The 22,139-nt window shown below is 42.7% G+C and overlaps 1 long non-coding RNA gene across 2 annotated transcripts in view; it reads right to left on the bottom strand.

Moving 5' to 3' along the window:
- Nucleotides 1-611: 611 nt before the first annotated feature.
- The window catches only part of LOC105728206 (uncharacterized), a 69,494-nt gene continuing 47,966 nt past the window's right edge, over nt 612-22,139 (bottom strand). For both annotated transcript variants that reach the window (XR_001109976.2, XR_001109974.2), the window contains exons 4-5: nt 18,086-18,234; nt 612-8,737 (exon numbers count right to left, since the gene is read on the bottom strand). This is a non-coding gene — a long non-coding RNA (uncharacterized LOC105728206). The remainder of the gene's footprint in view (nt 8,738-18,085; nt 18,235-22,139) is intronic.

Raw genomic sequence — 22,139 nt, forward strand, 5'->3', positions numbered from 1 at the left:
TGGTGTGATCATGGCTCACTGCAGACTTGACCTCCCTGGGCTCAAGTGATACTCCCACCTCAGCCTCCTGAGTAGCTGAGACTACAGGCATGCACCACCATGTCTAGCTAATTTTTTGTAGAGACGGGCACATATTACCCCTTAAGCAAACAGTGTATTTCAAAAAATTAACATTTTTAAAATGATTCTTACTATTTCAAGTATTCTGTACTTTTTGAGAAAATAAGTCATAGGCTGGGCATGGTGGCTCATGCCTGTAATGCCAGCACTTTGGGAGGCTGAGGCAGGTGGATTGCTTGAGGCCAGGAGTTGAGACCAGCCTGGCCAACATGGTGAAACCCCATCTCTACTAAAAGTACAAAAATTAGACAAGCATGGTAGCTAATGTTCACCATGTTGCCCAAGCTGGTCTCAAACTCCTGGGCTCAAGCCATCTGTAGGCCTCAGCCTCCCAAAATGTTAGGATTACAGGTGTGAGCCACCATGCCCAGCCCATTCTATTTTAAAATATTGGAAGTTTTCATCGTTCTTCCTTGATAACGTGTTAACATATCTCAGTGTGTGAGATACAAAAGGATTCTTTTTTTTTTTTTTTTGAGACGGAGTCTCACTCTGTCACTCAGGCTAGAGTGGAGTGGCATGATCTCAGCTCACTGCAACCTCCACTTCCCGGCTTGTTAGAAACAAATTTCTGGTGCCACAAAAGGAATAGCACTCGAACATAAATTTTCTCAGCAAGGCAAATTTGATTCTATAGAAGAGTGCGTCTCACAGATGGAGCAATGACAAGAGCACTGTGAACAAAGAAAAGCAGAGGTTTTTTATTTCTAATGCAATGGGTTTCTACTACTGTGTCCTGTCTCTGTTGGCTGGAACTGGACCACACAATCTAAACTGGTCCCAGTTGGCTAATCTGAAGGGTGCAGGCAGGGAGATATACTGGCGGGAAGGACAGTTTCAGCAGAAGGAACCACTGCATCAGGAGGGGTAATTTGCAGAGTGAGTGGAATGTGGGCCCTATAGATAAGGACTGGCAGGGAAGTTGCTTACTGAGACCATGGCAGGGAGACACAGAGTAAGGAAGTCTGGCCTTGAAAGCAGGAAACAAAAAACTTAAACAAGCTAAACCTTTGAATCAAGAATAACTTCTTACTGTATTTAACAATTCTCCCTTTTTAATTTTTATAATACTTCTTCAAACCTTTTTAACATAATTAGACTCTGTTGTTCTATTTGGTCTTTTAAAAGAAAAAGCTCATTTGAATAAGGAGGAGGAGGAGGATTGAGGGAGGTTTTGGTGAGAGCTGTTTCAATAAGCCTTTGCATTAATCCTAGGGAACAGGGTATAACACACCATCCTATAAGAATAAGCAACCCTATTCCAGTGGCAAGAGAGGGGAGGATTAAGGACATAAGTCCCTTCCATTTGCTGAACAATTTTCCCATTAAAATTGTGAAGGGTGGGGAGTTGGGGAGAGATCGCATGGGAAGCATTGCCAGATATAGGTGAAGGGGAGGAAGGCAGCAAATCACACTGCCACGTGTGTACCTATGCAACAATCTTGCATGTTCTTCACATGTACCCCAAAACCTAAAATGTAATTTAAAAAAAATTGTGAAGGGATGTTTAGTCCAGAATTTTTAGTTAATTCATTGGATAAAGTGGGTTCTTGTAAGGCCCTTGTTATGCTCCCACTAGGGCCAGTGTTGTTTGGGATGAAGGTACAACACTGAGTTTTAATCATAACACAAACACCATCTTTTTCGGCTAATATAGTATCTAGGGCCATTCTGTTTTCCCAGGCCCTCTGGCTAGTAGGCCCCAATTGTTGTGCTATTCCTTTGACAGCATCCCTGGTGTAATGAATAAACCACTACTGATTATAATAAATGTAATTTATCCAATCCACATTTTTATTAACAGTTACTCACCAAAATATTGATTCAAATCCTGCTGCTATTTGATCCCAGGCTTTGAATTCATCTGGTAATCCTTGTGGAACTCAAATACCATCTGTGTAAACATGGAGGGTCAAAGAACCCATGTGGGGCACTTCTTTTGAGATTTTCTTTCCTATTGTGTTGATGGAATGCTAGGGTGAAAGGGACAGCCAATTGGACTAGAACACATGTGCCACTCCAATTATTTGGCGGAGTACTCAGCAATAGTCCACTGCAATACCACCATACATCTGCTCGGGGATGAATAAGGGCAGAGTAATTGGTGAGCTCTTGAAAAGGCTTGGTTTCACTGCACCCTGTTAAGTCTCCAAGGAATGCTAACGTTCCCCCCTGCCATGAAAGGCATGAAGTGAAGTTAATATCAGGGGCTAAAGGCCAGATGGCCCTCAGAGGCTGACCCACAGGGCTCTTGATCTCAGGGAAGAGCAGTGAAAGAGTCTCCCATGACTCATTGCCCCAGACTGTGGAGTTCTGGAAGAGAGCTACCATACAGCTCATGCCCAGTCGTGAGAGGATCACCCCAGTGGAAAGGGGACAATTTGGGTCTCTGGCCTGCCTATCGCACAAGCATAACTGTCGCTTTTGTTTATAGTGTGCAAACAGAATATTTAATCCATTCCAGCCAAGCATTTGTGTCCTGATACCCTGTTTCAATTGCTATAGTTTGTTTTAAATCTTTAATCTTTACAACAGCTACTTTGGTTTATCATTGGGTGTGTAACAAGAAAAGGTTCGGTTTGCAGAGAATGTAGGAGAAGGAGAAGGGGGTGCAGGAAGTGGGGAAGCAATGAAGCGCATTTCTTTTTTTCTGAGACAGAGTCTCACTCTGCCGCCCAGGCTGGAGTGCAGTGGCGCAATCTCTGCTCACTGCAACCTCTGCCTCTTGGGTTCAAGTAATTCACTGCCTCAGCCTCCTGAGTAGCTGGGATTACAAGCACCCACCACCATGCCCGACTAATTTTTGCATTTTTAGTAGAGACAGGGTTTCACCATGTTGGTCAGGCTGGTCTTGAACGCCTAACCTCGTGATCCACCCACCTTGGCCTCCCAAAGTGCTGGGATTACAGGCATGAGCCACCAGCACCCAGCCAATGAAGCACACTTCAAAGGATCTTATGGGGTCCTTCCCTGAGACTTCTGTTCCCATACCACAGAAACAGCTTAATGAAGGGCAAGAACTCTGGGGAGCAGAGATGGAAATCTGTACTGGATTATATTGGTTCAACTAACAATTGGGAGGGGTAACTCCTTTAATAAAATGAATATGTGAGGGTTTTTGTTTTGTTTTGAGATGGAGTTTTTCTCTTGTTGCCCAGGCTAGTGTGCAATGGCATAATCTCAGCTCACCGCAACCTCCGCCTCCTGGGTTCAAGCGATTCTCCCTGGTTCTAGCGATTCTGCCTCAGCCTGCTGGGTAGCTGGGACTATAGGCATGCGCCACCACGTCTGGATAATATTTTGTTTTTAGTAGAGACATGGTTTCTCCATGTTGGTCAGGCTGGTCTTGAACTCCTGACCTCAGGTGATCCACCCATCTCGGCCTCCCAAAGTGCTGGGATTACAGGCATGAGCCACCATGCCTGGCCAAATATATGGTTTTCATAAACTGCAAGTACTGGTTGGGGTGGTTCATCCTTGGTCTTCAGTATTTTTTAGAGCATTGGATCAACTTTGGCAGAGAAGCTCTGCTCTAGGAGGACAAGATTCCCAGTTTATACTGGAATCTTCGTCAAACTCTTCCCAAACTAACTTACCCCAGTTAACAGATTTTCAGTCTGAGGAGAGCCAGGAGGGACAAAGATACTCTTCTGAAGTGGAGCGTTGCCTCTGGCTTGGCAAATCTCCACAGGGAATCATAAGCATTAACAGTAGTAGTTTGGAGTGAACTTGACCTAGTTACACTAATAAGAGGACTAGTAATAGGAGGGGAAAAGAAAGAGATCCAACGTAATAGGATCAAAACCATTTTAGCTTTAGCTTGGTTGGAGTTGGCCCTGGAAGAGCTATCCATGATTCTGGAGGGAGTGGTGCTCTTTTGACCTGGGTGTGATGAGTCCATCCTCATTTTGCTGTTTGAACTGCAGTGTGGGTGGCTGGGAAGTTTTCCTTCCCTCCAACTTTTGATAACCTGGTCCCCAGGCTGATGTTGGTGTACTGGAAACTCTAGGAGTGGTGCCTGTGCTTTAGTTCTAAGGAAAGAGAACATGGAAGATTAACCAAGTTATATAATTTTTGAGAAATGGATCTTTTGTTTTGAATGTGGGAATGTCAGCAGTGGAGTGCAAACAGGGCAAACTATACATTTCATAAGGGGATAAGCCAACATTTCTCCAAGGAGCAGTCTGGATTCTCAACAGAGCAATGGGAAGGCAGCTAGTCCATGGCAACCGAGTTTCTAAGACTAACTTGGTTAGGTGGCTTTTTAGAATTTCGTTCATTTTTCCACTTTTCCTGGTAAAGGTGGGTGCCAGGGAGTATGATATTCTCATGTTATATCCAGTACCTGGGCTAATTTCTTAAGGACATGTGCAGTGAAATGAGTCCCATTATCTGAATCAATGTTTTCTTTCTTTTTTTTCTTTTTGAGAGAGAGTCTCACTGTGTTGCCCAGACTGGAGTGCAGTGGCATGATCTTGGCTCACTGCAACCTCTGCCTCCCAGGTTCAAGTATTCCCTTGCCTCAGTCTCCTGAGTAGCTGGGACTACAGGTGCATGCCACCACACCCGGCTAATTTTTTATTTTAGTAGAGATGGGGTTTCACCATGTTGGCCAGGCTGGTCTCGAACTCCTGACCTCAGGTGATCGGCCCCCTCGACCTCCCAAAATGCTGATTATAGGCGTGAGCTGCCATGCCCAGCCCTGAATCAATGTTTTCTGTTAATCCAAACCTGAGTATATTTTTGACTAATGCCTTGACTACATTATTAGCAGTTGTACTTAAAAAGGGAATACCTTTTACCCAGTGAGTAAGGTGATCTACTATTACTAGTAAATACTTTAGATGACCATTTGGGGCCTCTTGGTGTAATCAGCTTGGATACTTTGGAACGGTCTTAATCCTGGATCCCTTCTCCCAAGAGGTGGTTTTCTGAGGGTCTGCTTAGTAGTCTTAACTACATACTAAGCAACTATCTGCAACCTGTTTTGCCAAAGTGTAAATTCTTATATATCTGTAAACCCTAAGGACAGCATCACACATAGCCTGAGGTCCTCAATGAGTCCCTTGATGCAGATGCAAGAGTTCTCTCATGAGCGGTTTAGATAACATTTCTCTTTGATCTGGTAACATCCATTTCCCTTCTGAATTTTCTTTGGCCCCATTTTTATTAATTTCTCTTTTTCAATGGGAGAGAAGATGGGACCTGCAGTTGGGGGAGGAAGGCCAGGGGTTAAGTGAAAAACAGACGTTTTAGAGGAAACAAAAGCTTGATTTGGTTATTTGATCTGCAAGGTTGTTTACCTGGCTTTTAAAAGAGATACCTCTTTGATATCCTGGGACATGGACAATCGTGATTTCTTTTGGCAATTGGAGGTTTTCTAATACTTGGGTGATTAATTCCTTGTGGACCAGGTATTGGCCTTTGCTAGTAATAAGACCTTGTTCAGTCAAAATTTTTCCAAAGGTGTGAGCTACCCTGAAGGCATATTTGGAATTAGTATAAATAGTCTCTTTTTGGTTCTGAGGGTGCTTTAAGGCCTGATTTAATGCAGACAATTCACATGTTGGTCAGACCAATTATTGGGTAGTTTTTCTGACTCTACTTTTATAAGGGCTTCCCCATCAACTACCCACTATGTCTTTTCCTTCAATTGCCCAGGAAGAGCCATCTATAAATACATGCTACCCCATTTGAAAGGGATCTCTCTTAAATTGGGTCTAACTTTAGTATGATAATCAATTAAATGTAAACACTCATGCTCAGGTCTCTTTAAATGTGTATTCCCAGTTAGGAAACCTGCTGGGTTAAGTGAATTATTGGTGGTTAGTGTTAAATTATTTCTCTCTAACAGGATAGCTTTGTACTCTAAAATTCTTTAGTTAGTAAGCCACTTTTTTGTCTTCTGATTAAAGATACTTTTGACTTGGTGAGGTGTACTGACAGTGAGGTTCCTTCTAAGAGTTAATTTCCTGCTTCTGTTCTGTTAGTAGGGCTGTCATTGCTACAGATAAAATATGTTTAGGCCACTCTTGGGTTACAGGGCCAAGAATTTTTGATGAAAAGGCTTTGGGCTGCTGGTGACCCCTGTGATTTTGAGTAAGTACTCCTAAGGCTACTCTTTTGTTTACATTGACAAAGAGATGAATGAGCAGTTTTAGGGAGGGTAAAGCTAGGACAGGGGCAGTTACTAGTAACAACAGGGTGAGTGCTCTGGACTGATTAATAGCTCTAAGGTTTTGCACTAACCAGTATGACCCATCTGGCTTCTTTACAAGCAAGCAGTATTGGAGTGTCATAGGGAGAAACACAGGTTTCAAGAAGTCCATCAGGGAAAAGACCTTACAGGTTTTAAATGTACCCTGGCTTTTAAAGGAATAGGGTATTGCTTTCTCTTTACTACTTCCCTAGGAGTTTTTCATTTAACTTGAATTGGAGGAATCTGTAACTTTCCTCAATTCTCATCTTTGACCATACCTCAAGATAAATGTGTTTTTTGTCTGTGGTGGTGAGCAAGTTTAGGGAGGGGAGGAATTTCCCATGATGTATTTGGAGGCCTAAGCCTAATTTTAGCATTAAATCTCTTCTTAATAGATTTGTCTCTGCTTCCAGAATAACAGAAATTTAATACCAGCTGATGGGTTTTTATATTTTACTTCTGTCTCTTCTAAGATTTTTGCTCTAAACTCTTCTCCTTTTACCCCTGAGATAAAAGAAGTTATTCTTGTGAACAAGTTATATTAGATGGAAGATAACAAACTGAGGAGCTAGCTTCTTCTGATTAAAAAGGTAATAAGCTCAAGTTTAGGTCCCACTTCTAAATTTATCAAAGGTTCTTGGTGGGACTCAAGATAAAAAAAGATAGATCCGGCTGGGCGCGGTGGCTCACGCCTGTAATCCCAGCACTTTGGGAGGCCGAGGCGGGTGGATCACGAGGTCAAGAGATCGAAACCATCCTGGTCAACATGGTGAAACCCCGTCTCTACTAAAAATACAAAAAATTAGCTGGGCATGGTGGCACGTGCCTGTAATCCCAGCTACTCAGGAAGCTGAGGCAGGAGAATTGCCTGAACCCAGGAGGCGGAGGTTGCGGTGAGCCGAGATCGCGCCATTGCACTCCAGCCTGGGTGACAAGAGCGAAACTCCGTCTCAAAAAAAAAAAAAGATAGATCCCCCGACTTCCCTAGTCTTCTTCAAAAGTTGTAAGTGGGATGACTTTTTCTTCCTTTTCTCATTCAGGACATTGTCTTTTAAAGTGACCTAATTTTCCACATTTGAAACATTTGTTCTCTCTTTTTTTCCCTACCTTTGAGTCTCCTGGCTTTACTGTTTCATACCTTTTGTATTGCCTGGAGAGTGGGGGTCTAGGTTCTTTATAGGTTCTGGTCCTCTGGGTATTTTGTTCTATGGTGGACAGTGGAATTTTTGCCTTTTGCTTTTGTTTTTCTCTCTTCTTACATACACTTTTTGGGCTTCTCTTAGAAGCTCTTCTATAGGTCTACCTCTCCAGTTATCTATCTTTCATAATTCCTTGTTAATATCTAGCCAACTATTGGTTACAAAATGAAGCTTTAACATCTCTCATCAGAGGGGTCTTGTAATTCTAGACCTGCATATTTTCTCATTTGCTCTTAAGAGTCTGTCGAGGAATTTTTTTAGGTCTTTTATCTTTTCCTTGTTGTATATTGAAAGCTTTTGTAATGTTTTGGATGGGGAGGTACAGAGTCTCAAATTCTTTTAATTATAATTTTTCTAAGGTCTTTTCATTATCCTTCTAATATTTTGACGTTAGGCTTAGGGGACTATCAGGGGAATATTACTGTTGTTAGCTTTATCCTTTTTATCCCTTACCTTACTTGGAGTATTTCCCATCTTGATGGCTTTGCAGTGAGGCTAAATCTCCCCTACTGGAGATTTCTTGCCTTTTGGAGTAAGTCTCAATTTCCCCTACTGGAAATTTCTTGCCTTCCCTACTAGCAGAGGTTTGTGTGAGGCTCAATCCCCCTACGAGAGATTTCTCACCTCTTCTACTTGTGCTTTGTCCTTCTCTAGCCACTGCCCTCGTGGAAACATTAAGTTTCTCTTGGCATTGGTGGGTTTGTATAAACCACCAACCTGGACTCCTTTACAGGAGGTCCACCCTAAACCGTATGAGGTGACCGTGGAACCACAGATCAGGACTCAACACTTGCTTTGCACTTAATTGTGCATCTCATTCACATATTTTCATCCTACAAGATACCCCGACCAAGGAATACTTAACTGCCCCGACAGCTTTTCTTGCCTTGGTATGTCCCAACCAAGGACTACTTCACCGCCCCCATGGTTTTTCTTACCTTGTCCCGACCAAGAAATATTTCACCACCCCCGCAGCTTTTCTTACCTTGATCCCAATTACCAAGGAAATACTTTACCAGCTCCCGTAGCATTTCTTACCTTGTTCTGTGCACACAGTTACCTGGTCACACATTTTCTCCCCACATTGCTGAGAGTCCAGGTTTATTCGTCATACCAAATGGGTCTTGATTCTTTATTCCTGAGGCCACTGCAACAAGGCAGCAGGGCATGCCTCCTCACGGGAGAGGACCAGAACCCTTCCTGGAGGAGAATGGGATCCCTGTAGAGGGCCACCAAATTGTTAGAAACAAATTTTTGGTGCTGCAAAAGAACTACCACTCAAACATAAATTTTCTCAGCAAGGCAAATTTAATTCTATAGAAGAGTGCATCTTGTGGATGGAACAATGGTGAGAGCACCACAAACAAAGAAAAGTGGAGGTTTTTATTCCTAATGCAATGGGTTTCTACTACTGTGTCCTGTCTCTATTGGCTGGAACTGGACTGCACAATCTAAACTGGTTCCAGCTGGCTAATTTGAAGGGTACAGGAAGGGGGTTTCACTGGCAGGAAGGACAGTTTCAGCAGGAGAAACTGTTGCGGCAGGAGGGGTAATTTTCAGAGTGAGTGGAATGTGGGCCCTATGGATAAGGACTGGTGGGGAAGCTGTTTACTGAGACCAGAGCAGGGAGACACAGGGATAATGAAGTCTGGCCTTGAAAGCAGGGAACAAAGAACAAGGAAACTTAAACAAGCTAAACCCTGAAGAACTTCTTACTGTATTTAACATGGGTTCAAGCAATTCTCCTGCCTCAGTCTCCCGAGTAGCTGGGATTGCAGGCATGCACCACCTGGCTAACTTTTGTATTTTTTTTTTTTTTTTTTTGAGATGGAGTCTCACTCTGTCACCCAGGCTGGAGTGCAATGGCATGATCTCAGCTCACTGCAACCTCCACCTCCCAGGTTCACGCAATTCTTTTGCCTCAGCCTCCTGAGTAGCTGGGAGTACAGGCACATGCCACCGCACCCAGCTAATTTTTGTATTTTTAGTAGAGACAGGGTTTCAACATCTTGGCCAGGCTGGTCCTGAACTCCTGACCTCGTGATCCACCCGCCTTGGCCTCCCAAAGTGCTGGGATTACAGGCGTGAGCCACCATGCCCGGCCTTAACTTTTGTATTTTTAATAGAGACAGAGTTTCACCATGTTGGCCAGGCTGATCTCAAACTCCTGACCTCAGGTGATTCTCCCGCCTTGGCCTCCCTAAGTACTGGGATTACAGGCATGAACCACTGGGCCCGGCTGAAAGAATTTCTTTTGAGGTATGATGAAGCATGTGATAGCTTCAGGAATGGCTTGTTTTTCTTGTGGTGGGGGGACCTATTCCTACTCTGTTGCCCAGGATGGAGTACAATGGCACCATTTTAGCTCACTGCAACCTCCACCTCCTCGGTTCAAGTAATTCTCCTGCCTCAGCCTCCCTAGTAGCTGGGACTACAGGCGTGCACTACCACACCCACCTAATTTTTGTATTTTTAGTAGAGACAGGGTTTCACCATGTTAGCAGGTTGACCTCGAACTTCTGACCTCAAGTGATCCACCTGCCTCAGCCTTCCAAAGTGCTTGGATTACAGGCATGAGCCACCATACCCAGCCCATACTCATCTTTTGTATAATCATTCAAAAGTGTCTGTTTTAGTTTTCTAGGACTGCTGTAACAAACTACCATACATCTGATAGCTTAGCCCAATCAAAATGTTTTCTCCCCATTCTGGAGGCCAGAAGTCTTAAATCAGGGTCTAAGCTCCCTTCAAAGGCCCTGGGGAAGTATCTTTTCTTGCCTCTTCTAGCTTCTAGTGTCCCAGGTATTCCTTAGCTTCTAGTGGCATAACTCCAAGTCTCTGCCTCCATCTTCACAAGGCTTTCTCCATCTGTCTCTCTTCTATGTGTCCCTTATAAGGGCACTTTTAATTAGATTTAGGGCCCACCTGAATAATTCAGGATGATCTCCTCTAAATCCTTAATTGTTATACTTACAAAGGCCTATTTTTCCAAATTAAATCACAATCACAGGTTCTAGAACAGGAACATATCTCTTTGGGGGCCATTATTCTACCCACTACAGTGCCCTTCATTTCTGAATTCTAAACTCAGCATTGCAATGAATACAACAGTAGCTCTTACTCATCAAACACATTATTTATTTTCATTTGCTCAAGCAGATTCCAACCAAGCTATTTATTAAGAAGTCAGTTATATGCTAAGACAACTAGATAGCCACATGCAAAAAAATGAAATTGGACCTTTTTACCTCACACATATACCAAAGTTACATGAAAATGAATCAAATACCTAAATAAAAGCTGAAACCATAAACCTCACAGGAGAAAATATAGATGTAAATTTCTGTGACTTTGGATTTGGCAATGGTTTCTTAGATATAACACATAAAGCACAAGTGACCAAAGAAAAAGGAGATAAATTGGACTTCAAAAATAAAAACTATTGTACTTTAAAAGACACCATAAGGAAAGTGAAAAAACAACACAAAGAATGGGAGGAAGAACTTGGCAAATTGTATATCTAATAAGAATCTAGTATCCAGAATGTATCAATAACTTTTAAAATTCAACACTGAAGGCCGGGGATAGGGTGGCTTATGCCTGTAATCTCAGCACTCCAAGAGGCTCAGGCAGGAGGATTGCTTCAGCCCCAAGAGTTCAACACAAACCTGGGTAACATTGAGACCTTGTCTCTATTTAAAAAAAAAAACCAAAAAACAGAAAACTCAATACTGAAAAGACAACCCAATTTAAAAATGGGCAAAGGACTTAAATAGACATTTCTTCAAGAAATACATATAGATGCTCAATAAGCAAATGAAAAGATGCTCAACATCATTAATCATTAGGGAAATGCAAAACCACAATGAGACACCACTTCACATGAGTGAAGTATCTGAGACAGACCTCAGTTGATTTAGAAAGTTTATTTTGCCAAGGCTGAGGATGCACACTAGTGACACAGCCTCAGGAGATCCTGACAACATGTGCCCAAGCTGTTCATAGCACAGTTTGGTTTTATACATTTTAGGGAGACACTAGACATCAGTCAGCATATGTAAGATGAACACTGGTTCTGAAACGTGGGATAACTTGAAGCATGGAGGGGGATTCCAGGTCATAGGTAAATAAGAGGCAAATGGTTGCATTCTTTTGAGTTATGTGATTAGCCTCTCCAAAGGAGGCAATCAGATATGCATTTATCTCAGTGAACAGAGGGGTGACTTTGAATAAAATGGGAGGCGGGTTTGCCCTACACAGTCGTCAACCTGACTTTTCCCTTTAGCTTAGTGATTCGGGGACTCCAAGATTTATTTTCCTCTCACATTTCCCTCATTCTCTTTTGAAAAATATTTTGGAGAAAGCATTTTAGAAGAAAATGAGTCTCTGGTCTCAGGCTTCATCTGATCTCCCATGGCCAGGATGGTAGACAGGTAGGTCCTAAGTTATTAGCAGAGCTCTTTTTAGCAGGTTGTAAAGTTTCATGTCTTATTAAGAGAAAATAGGAGGAGGAAGGGGGAAAAAACTAAAAACAAAAGAATAATCCTGGAAAATCAATATAAGCCACATTACTCTTCTTTGTTTTTGGTGCTCAATAAATGCTTGTTTGTTGAATAAGCTACATTACTCTGAAGTCCATATATCAGTAGGCAGGTATGAAAGTGGCTTATGTATGTAAACGGGTTACTGTTATTTTATTCTGAAAGTGGCTTATGTATGTAAACAGGTTACTGTCTAGCTTCAGTTCACAGGGCTTTAAGAAAGCACAGCTTAGTTTTCAGTGACTCCGAATTAGAAAAAAATGGGGGAAAAATAAGAAAAAAAAGGGAAAACATTATTTTGAAGACTTGTAGCCAAAAAATATTAAAAGTCAGTTCAAACTGTAGAAAATAATAAAAATAGAAAAACATTAGGCAAGACTAGAATCTAACAACAGGTGTACTATAGTTTTTGAAACATAATTTTTCTCTCTCCAGTTTCCAATTTTTACTAAAGACAAATCATAGTGAGACTGATTTGCTGCATTACACTTGGCCTGATTATTTGTATACAGTGCAGCAAGAACAATTTTTTTACATTGTCTTTCACATTGGCTTCGATGAAACTTTGTTCCATAGAAGGAATGTCAGATAAGAGTTTTTAAAGCTGAGCCCAGCCATGGACTTGTACCATCAAATACCTATGAGTTGGGTAAATTCCTCTCTTAAGGGCCCAAGATAAACTTGAGGCTCTGGGGCCTATCAGAAAGTGACATTCCTTACTTACCACAGGCCAGGAACCCTGTATATGGACTGTGTAGACAAAGGTAGCAGGTCAGTTTTCCCAAGGAGTTTTTATTGGCTGTATAAGTCAAGTTTGATTTGTTAAAGGAAAATACACCATTCCAGTCAAAGTTATTTTATAACTTGATAAAATAACCAGTTTCTCCAAGTGTGTCCTACTACAAATGAACACAGATTCTTATTGCACTTATGTAAATAACTGTATTGCCATAAGTTAAGAATGCTCACAAACAGCTTCCAAATTCTGGAGAAATCAGGTAGAGAGAAATAAATATGCTCCAAATTTTGTTCAGAGGAGTATACTAACGTGTTAAAAGTTGTCAATAGCTCAAAAGAAACATTGCCTTGATTCTGAAAAAAACAAAACAAAGGATCAGCAATGTTTTAAGCAAAAAGTCAAAAAGATGTACGTCAGCCCTCTATCAGTTCAGTCCATGCAGTTAATTCCTATTCTACTTAATATTCATAAATATTTCAGCTCTCCATGAATCCTGAAAGTTTTCCCTCTATTCTGATGTCACAATCTCCAAAGTTATCAGAAACCTGCATTCCAGAGCACCTGATAGGCTGGGCACAGTGGCTCACTTTTCTCCCTTTTGTCCCCTCCTCAAGTAACAATGAACTATTAACATTACTACATCTGGCTGGGTGTGATGGCTCAGGCCTGTAATCCCAACACTTTAGGAGGCCAAAGTGGGTGGATCACCTGAGGTCAGGAGTTTGAGACCAGCCTGGCCAACATGGTGAAATCCTGTCTCTACTGAAAATACAAAAATTAGCTGGGCATGGTGGCACATGTCTGTAGTTCCAGCTCCTTAGGAGGCTGAGGCAGGAGAATCACTTGAACCGGGAGGTAGAGGTTGCAGTGAGCTGAGATCACACCATTGCACTTCACCTTGAACGACAAGAACAAAACTCTGTCAAAACAAAGAAAAGGAAAGAAAGGGAGAGAGAAGGAAGGAAGGAGGGAAGGAGGGAAGGAGGGAAGGAAAGGAAAGGAAGGAAGGAAGAAAGGAAAAAGTTGTTGGCATCAGGCCACAACAAATAGAACTGAAGGAAAAAAATTTATATAAGTTGAAAATGAGTTGAAGGAGAGCATTACTATTTTGTGCCCTTTAAAAGGGTTAAAAGGGGAGAGAAAACCAAAAACAGTGAGATGCAATAAAGGTGAACTTTGAGTTAAAAAAATTAAAAGCAGCTGGGTGCAGTGGCTCATGCCTTTAATCCCAGCATTTTGGGAGGCCCAGGTGGGCAGATCACAAGGTCAGAAGTTCAAGACCAGCCTGGCCAGCATGGTGAAACTCCATCTCTACAAAAATACAAAAAAATTAGCCAGGCGTAGTGGCATGTGCCTGTAGTCCCAGCTACTTGGGAGACTGAGGCAGAAGAACTGCTTGAACCTGGGAGGCAAAAGTTGCAGTGAGATATGATTGTGCCATTGCACTCCACTTGGGCAACAGAGTGAGACAACATCTCAAAAAAAAAAAAATCTATAATTCATTAAGAGTAAAGCAATCCCTTAAGAAAATTTCACTGTTGTAACCAATTATATAGTGTATAAGATTTTTTTTTTCTGAGACAGAGTCTCACTCTGTCCCCCAGGCTGGAGTGCAATGGCGTGATCTCAGCTCACTGCAACCTTCGCCTCCTGGGTTTCAGCAATTCTTCTGCCTCAGCCCTCCTGAGTAGCTGGCATTATGGGCGCATGCCACCACACCCAGCTAATTTTTGTATTTTTAGTAGAGATGGGGTTTCACCACATTGTCAGGCTAGTCTCAAACTCCTTACCTCGTGATCTGCCTGCCTCAGCTGCCCAAAGTGTAGGGATTACAGGGGTCTGCCACTGCACCCAGCCATAAGATTTTTTTTTTTACATCAAGCCAAATCTCGAAAAATTATAATTTCCCTTTAATTATAGACAACTTTATCATATAAAATTTGTGGGGTTTTTTTTGCTGGGGGGAGATGGAGTCTCACTCTGTAACTGTGTCTCCCAGGCTGGAGCGCAGTGGTGTTATCTTGGCTTACTGCAACCTCTGCCTCCCGGGTTCAAGTGATTCTCCTGCCTCAGCCTCCTGAGTAGCTGGGATTACAGGCGCATGCTACTACACCACGCTAATTTTTGTATTTTTAGTAGAGATGGGGTTTTACCATGTTATCCAGGCTGGTCTCCAACTCCCAACCTCAGGCGATATGCTTGCCTTGGTCTCCCAAATTTCTGGGATTACAGGTATGAGCCACTGTGCCTGGCCTATTTTTATAACATTCTTTACATCTCTCTTATTTCATGGTTCTTTTTACCTTGCTTTATACATAACCTTTAAATAAGCTTTGAATTAAACAAAACTTTTTCTTTTCTGTTTTCTTCTTTTTTTTTTTGAGACAGAGTTTCACTCTTATTGCCCAGGTTGGAGTGCGATGGTGTGATCTCGGCTCACCGCAACCTCTGTCTCCTAGGTTCAAGCAGTTCTCCTGCCTCAGCCTCCCGAGTAGCTGGGATTACAGGCATGTGCCACCATGCACAGCTAATTTTGTATTTGTAGTAGAGACTGGGTTTCTCCATGTTGATCAGGCTGGTCTCAAACTCCTGACCTGAGGTGATCCACCCGCCTCAGCCTCCCAAAGTGCTGAGATTACAGGTATGAGCCACTGTGCCTGGCCTGGATGACAAAACTTTTTCACCTTTTAAAAATGACACACTTTTTTCCAGAAAGAATGTTTTTCTATAATTTTATTGGAAAATACTCAAATAATAAAAAATCTATTTATTATTATTATTATTTTGAGACAGAGTCTTGCTGTGTTGCCCAGGCTGGAGGGCAGTGGTGTGATCTCAGCTCACTGCAACCTCTGCCTCCCGGGTTCAAATGATTCTCCTGACTCAGCCTCCCAAGTGGCTGGGAATACAGGCACCTGCCACCACGTCTGGCTAATTTTTTTCGTAGTTTTAGTAAAGATGGGGTTTCACTATGTTGGCCAGGCTGGTCTTGAACTCCTGACCTTGTGAACCTCCCACCTTAGCCTCCAAAAGTGCTGGGACTACAGGCATGAGCCACTGTGCCAGGCTATATTATTTAATATAATTTTAGATTCTAAGTTATAACAAGTTTGTCTACAAGTATTTATCCTGTTGTATTTACCTAATTATTTTAATTATTTACCCAGATTATTTATGAAAACTGTGAAAGTTATGGAACCACCACTGCAAAATTATAACTGAGACTGTGAAAAAGATCTGAGGTAATTGACTTCATCTTGCTTTTGAACTCCAAGCTGTCCTTTTTTATTCCTAGGAATGGGCCAAACTAACTTTGGGAGGAACCTAGTTTATAGATTAGCTTTGAAACAAAGATAACAGTCCTTTCCCAAAACATATCTTAGGGCTCTTTTTCCTTTATGTAAATATGCACAAAGACCATACTACTTCCATTTTACATAAACTCTGGCAAGTAGAGGTGCCATGAAATCTATAGATTACTTGAAAGTGGGCCATTCTCATTGTTAGATTATTTGTTTCCTACTTCTTTTATCTTTTATCTTTTTTTTTTTTTTTTTTTTGAGATGGAGTCTTGCTCTATTCACCCAGGCTGGAGTGTAATGGCACAATCTTGGCTCACTGCAACCTCTGCCTCCTGAGTTCAAGTGATTCTCCTGCCTCAGCCTCCCAAATAGCTGAGAGTACAGGTGCCCGCCACCATGCCAGGCTAATTTTTGCATTTTTAGTAGAGATGGGGTTTTGCCATGTTGACCAGGCTGGTCTCAAACTCCTGACCTTGTGATCTGCCCACCTCTATCTCCCAAAGTGCTGGGATTACAGGCATGAGCCACCGCGCCCGGCCATTTCCTACTTATTTTCATAAAAGGAGGAACTGATCTGTGGCCTAAGGATTTTGTGTGGTGGATTGATGTGTACTGCTAGTGGGCAGGACTCCACAGTGTGTCACTACTGAGTCATTTCCACCCTCTTGTGTATCTCAGTTTCTCTTTCCAGAGTTCTATGACCTCTGAGAGGGCTCAAAAGGCTGGGTGATCAGGCCTCATATACGTTTCCTGGACAAGCCTTTTTCTTTTTCGCCTTTTTTTTTTTTTTTTTTGAGGCAGAATCTTGCTCTGTCACTCATGCTAGAGGGCAGTGGCATGATCTCGGCTCACTGCAACCTCTGCCTTCCAGATTCAAGCAATTCTCCTGCCTCACCCTCCTGAGTAGCTGGGATTACAGGCACCTGCCATCATACCCAGCTAATTTTTGTATTTTTATTAGAGACAGAGTTTCACCATGTTGGCCAGGCTGGTCTCAAACTCCTGATCTCAGGTGATCCGCCCACCTCAACCTCCCAAAGTGCTGGGATTACAGGCATGCACCACCACACCCAGCTGCCTTTTGCAAAATTAATTTTTGTTGGGGATTTTCCCTGTAGGGACATTGCACATCGTTTGGAGGGTCAATCCCCCAGACACTACCATGAGGCCCCTGATGACCCAGGGGCTCCTTTTGTCTGGGAGGAGCAAAATGGTCTTTTTCTTTTGAACTGAGAAAACTCAGTATCTCATTTACCTATGAAAACAACAGGTCAGTTCCTCAGGCAAATTTTCACAGACAAGCCAAATATTAATTTTGGGAGAAAAAGCAATAGAGAAGACCCTTTAGAATGCATCTCTGAACTTAGGATCCTTAAACAACTTCCTAGGAGAGAAAAAAAAAAAAAAACAGCCACGACCACTTCCTGTAAACTGTTTCAGCCACCCCTATCTTTCTAGCTCTTGTTCGTCATTTCACATGCCAGGGTCAAATCCTCTCACAGTACAAGGTCATCTCTGGTGCCTGCAAAGCCAAAGAGGTCAGCTTATGTAATACAGGAAAACAGAGCTTTAGACCTAAGAAGAATCTGCCCAAGACTCTTGAAACGCCACAAGGAAAACAGAACACCCTAAAAGGGGTGAGTAGTGCCTTGTTCTGAATTCTTTAAAGGGATTCATGTTATTAGAAGCTTTCTCTAGACTTTTTGGTACTGCAGATGGTAAAGAGGGAAGAAGGTATAGGGTGGAAGAAAAGTAAACGAAAGAACATTTTTTTTTAAGGAGGAAGCAAACACAGAAACCAAACACATGGGGTTTTTTTTTCCCTCTTTTGCAGCTGCAAGGAATTTTAGCCAAATTAGTGAGGCTTTGGAATTCCCTCTTGTTTAACGAAGCCAGGTAGACTTGGTCACTGAGTGCTCTAATGATAAGGAGAAATTAAGACCAGCTGGTTGTTAAACTTTAGCCAAGACAATTCAGCTACTTACCTAGGGATAAGTCTCAGGCTGAAGACTGCTCCTTACCATCCTTAAAGTAGGAAAAAACTTGAACTCGTCTTCCCTGCTGGGAGCAAGCTCAAACTCCATAAAGGAGTTACTTGCCTTCCATCATCATGGAAGGAAGAAATCTTTCATTCCTGTTGGAAGCAAGTAAAACAAACAAACAAACAAAGGTGTGAGGGTGCAGGAGTTGTAAAGCAAAATAAACTTTATATCTCAACCAAATTTTGGGAGAGCAGGAATCCTCTGGAGGGGGTGCTCCCAGATCTCAGCAAATTGTCCTATTGGTTTGAATCATAAGTTAGCTCATGCTGATACCAAGCACCCACAGGAGATTTGTCAAAGGTCATGTGCACCTCCATTCAGAATCCCTTTGTGGTTACCAAAATGTGAACCTGAAATATGCAAGACTGGTCTCAGTTAATTTAGAAAGTTTACTTTGCCAAGGTTGAGGGCAGGCACCCATGATACAGCCTCAGGTCCTGATGACACATGCCCAAGGTGGTCAGAGCACAGTCTGGTTTTATACATTTTAGGGAGACATGAGATACAATCAACATACATAAGATGGGCTGGGCGCGGTGGCTCATGCCTGTAATCCCAGCACTTTGGGAGGCTGAGGTGAGAGGATCACAAGGTAAAGAGATCAAGACCATTCTGGCCAACATGGTGAAACCCTGTCTCTACTAAAAAATACAAAAATTAGCTGGGCGTGGTGGCGCGCACCTGTAGTCCCAGCTATTCAGGAGGCTGAGGCAGGAGAATTGCTTGAACCCAGGAGGTGGAGGTTGCAGTGAGCCAAGATTGCGCTACTGCACTCAAGCCTGGCACCTGGCAACAGAGCAAGCCTATGTCTCAAAAAAAAAAAAACAACCATACATGAGATGAACACTGGTTCAGCCTGGAAAAGGGGACAACTCAAAGCAAAGGCAGGGCAACTCAAAGCAGGGAGGGGCTTCCAGGTCATAGGTAGGTAAGAGAAAAATTTTCTCAAATTATCTTAAGTTTCTGATTAGCTTCTCCAAAGGAGGCAATCAGACGTGTATTTATCTCAGTGAACAGAGGGGTGACTTTGAGTAGAATGGGAGGCAGGTTTGCCATAAGCAGTTCCCAACTTGACTTTACCCTTTAGCTTAGTGATTTTGAGGGCCTAAGATTTATTTTCCTTTCACAGCTATGATTAGAAAAAAATACAAACAATAACAAGCATTGGGGAGGATGTAGAAAAATTATAACCTCTGTACATTGCTGATGATTTTTTTTAAATAGCAGAGAAAATTGTATGTATTGTGTAGAACACAATGTTTTGAAGTATATATACATTATGGAATAATTAAATCTAGCTAATTAACAAATGCATTACCTCACATAATTGTCACTTTTGTGGTAAGAACACTTATCATCCACTCTATTTACCTTTTTTCTTTTTTGAGACAAGGTCGTGCTCTGTTGCCCAGGCTGTAGTGCACTAGGATGATCATGGTTCACTGCAGCTTCAACCTCCCTGGGCTGAAGCAATCCTTCCACCTCAGCCTCCTGAATAGCAGGGACTACAGATGTGCACCATGACATCTTACCACTCTATTTGCATTTTTTTAAAAAGTACAATATAATGTCATTACCTGTAGTCACCATGCTGTATAATAGGTCTCTAACTGGTGAGAAATTAAACATAATTGGCCAGGCACAGTGGCTCACACCTATAATCCCAGCACTTTGGGAGGCCAACGCAGGTGGATCACGAGGCCAGGAGTTTGAGACCAACCTGACCAACATGGTGAAACCCTGTCTCTACTAAAAATACAAAAATTAGCTGGGTGTGCTGGTATGTGCCTATAATCCTACCTACTCAGGAGGCTGAGGCAGGAGAATCGCTTGAACCCAGGAGGTGGAGGTTGCAGTGAGCTGAGATCACACCAGTGCACTCCAGCTTGGGTGACAGAGCAAGGCTCTGTCTCAAAAAACAAAAACAGAAACAAACATAATTATGATATGATTCAGCAATTCCACTCCTAGGTATGAAAAAATCAAAATGTTCACACACAAACTTGTACATGAACATTTATAGCACCATTATTCATAATAACCAAAAAGTAGAAACAACCCAAGTGTCTATCAAACTGATGAGTCTATAAACAAAATGTGTTATAACCAAAGAGTGGAATATTACTCAGCCATAAAAAGGAATGAAGCACTTGATACATGCTACAGACACAGGATTTTTCTTGGATCCATTTGCCAGATTTGTAGCAGGGGACATCCCATCTGCTTGGCCCACTGGGCCATGTCTGGCTTGCATTCCAGCCCATGGCTCCCACTGCTGCTGCTGCAACTACATACTCAACTCTTGGCAGGAGGTAATGTGTGGGCAAGTGAGTATGGGGTCTGACCAGCCATTCCAAACATCAGCACAGGGGCGGGCTCCATGCAGGGCTTGTAGCTAGACCAGGTGTGTCTCCCCAGGGGGATGCAGTGGTGCCCAGGCAAGAGTGCCCACAACCCTGAAGCCCCACCAGAGATGTTACAATGTGCTAATTAGCTCTTTTAGTCCCAACATCTATAGCCTGAGGGATGGCAGCATGTTAACAGCTTGGTCAGGCCCTTGCCTGGCTCTGGACCTTGGCTCCGTGCCTGGCTTGGCCCTGCCACTGCTTCCCGTGGTGTAGGGAGGCTGCCCTCTGCTGGTGGAAGGCAGAGGGCCACAATGTTTACAGCCTTCTGAGTACCTGCGTTTGGTGGGTCCTGAATTTTTGTCCCACGTCCAAGAAGAATGAGGTCACACTGACAATTGAAGGGTGATGAGGGTGGAGAATTTTATTGAGCAACAAAACGGCTCTTAGCAGAGAGGGGACTGGAAGGTTGGGTCCTCTCCCCCAGTATGGCTGAGTCTGGGGGTTTTTATAGGCACATGATGGGGAAGGGGAAGGCCATAGGCAATGTTGGAAAAGGTAACATTTGATTGGCTGAAAAGCATTATTCAGAAAGAACCAATCAGGAAAGGGTGGGCAAATAGGAACAGAAGTTCTCACTCTGGGTCGCAGGTTTCATCTGGAACCAGTATTACAGTCTTTCAGCCTTCAGACTATTTTTGGCTTGAAGGTAGGGTTTCACCATGGACCCGCCCCTATCTGCCTAGGCATTTGTCTGCCTCCTGCTACTATCACTACAGTGTAGATGAACTGTGAAAACAGAAGCTGGCCAGTCGTGGTGGCTGATGCCTGTAATCCCAGCACTTTGGGAGGCTGAGGTGGGCAGATCACCTGAGGTCAGGAGTTTGAGACCAGCCTGGCCAACATAGTGAAATCTCTACTAAAAATACAAAATTTAGCCAGTTGTAGTGGCATGCACCTGTAATCCCAGCTACTCAGGAGACTGAGGCAGGTAGAATCGCTTGAACTTAGGAATCAGAGGTTGCAGTGAGTCAAGATAGCACCATTGCACTCCAGCCTGGGTAACAGAGTGAGACTATGTCTTGAAAAAAAAAGAAAACAGAAGAAGCCAAACAGAAAAGCCTTCTTATTATATGATTCTGTTTACATAAAATGTCTGTGTATGGATTTTCCTATTTACAGGAAATGCCTGTGAATAGGCAAATCCATACGGACAGGAAGTAGATTTGTGGTTGCTAGGCATTGGAAACAGGGGCATGGGCAGTGATTGCTAATGGATATGAGGAGTCAGACGTAAATAGTTAAGATGAAATCATATAGGAATAGAGTGGGTCCTTAATCCAATGTGACTGGAGTTCTTACAAAAAGAGGACCCTATCCCATGTCCCATGTGAAGATACAGAAACACAACACAGAGAAAAAAGATAACCATGTGAATCAGAAGCAGAGATTGCAGTTATGTTGTCATAAGCAAAGGAATGTCTAGGGCTATCAAAAGCTGAAAGAAGCAAGGAAGGATCCTCCCTTAGAGGTTTGGGGAGGAGCATGGTCTTGCCAACATCTTGATTTTGGACTTTTAGCTTTCAACACTGTGAGAGAATAAATTTCTGTTGCTTAAAGCAAGTTAGTTTGTGGTACTTGGTTATGGCAGC

Source organism: Aotus nancymaae, unplaced genomic scaffold (assembly GCF_030222135.1).
Source record: "Aotus nancymaae isolate 86718 unplaced genomic scaffold, 86718_ANA_hifiasm-v0.15.2.pri h1tg000011l, whole genome shotgun sequence".
Lineage (NCBI taxonomy): Eukaryota > Metazoa > Chordata > Mammalia > Primates > Aotidae > Aotus > Aotus nancymaae.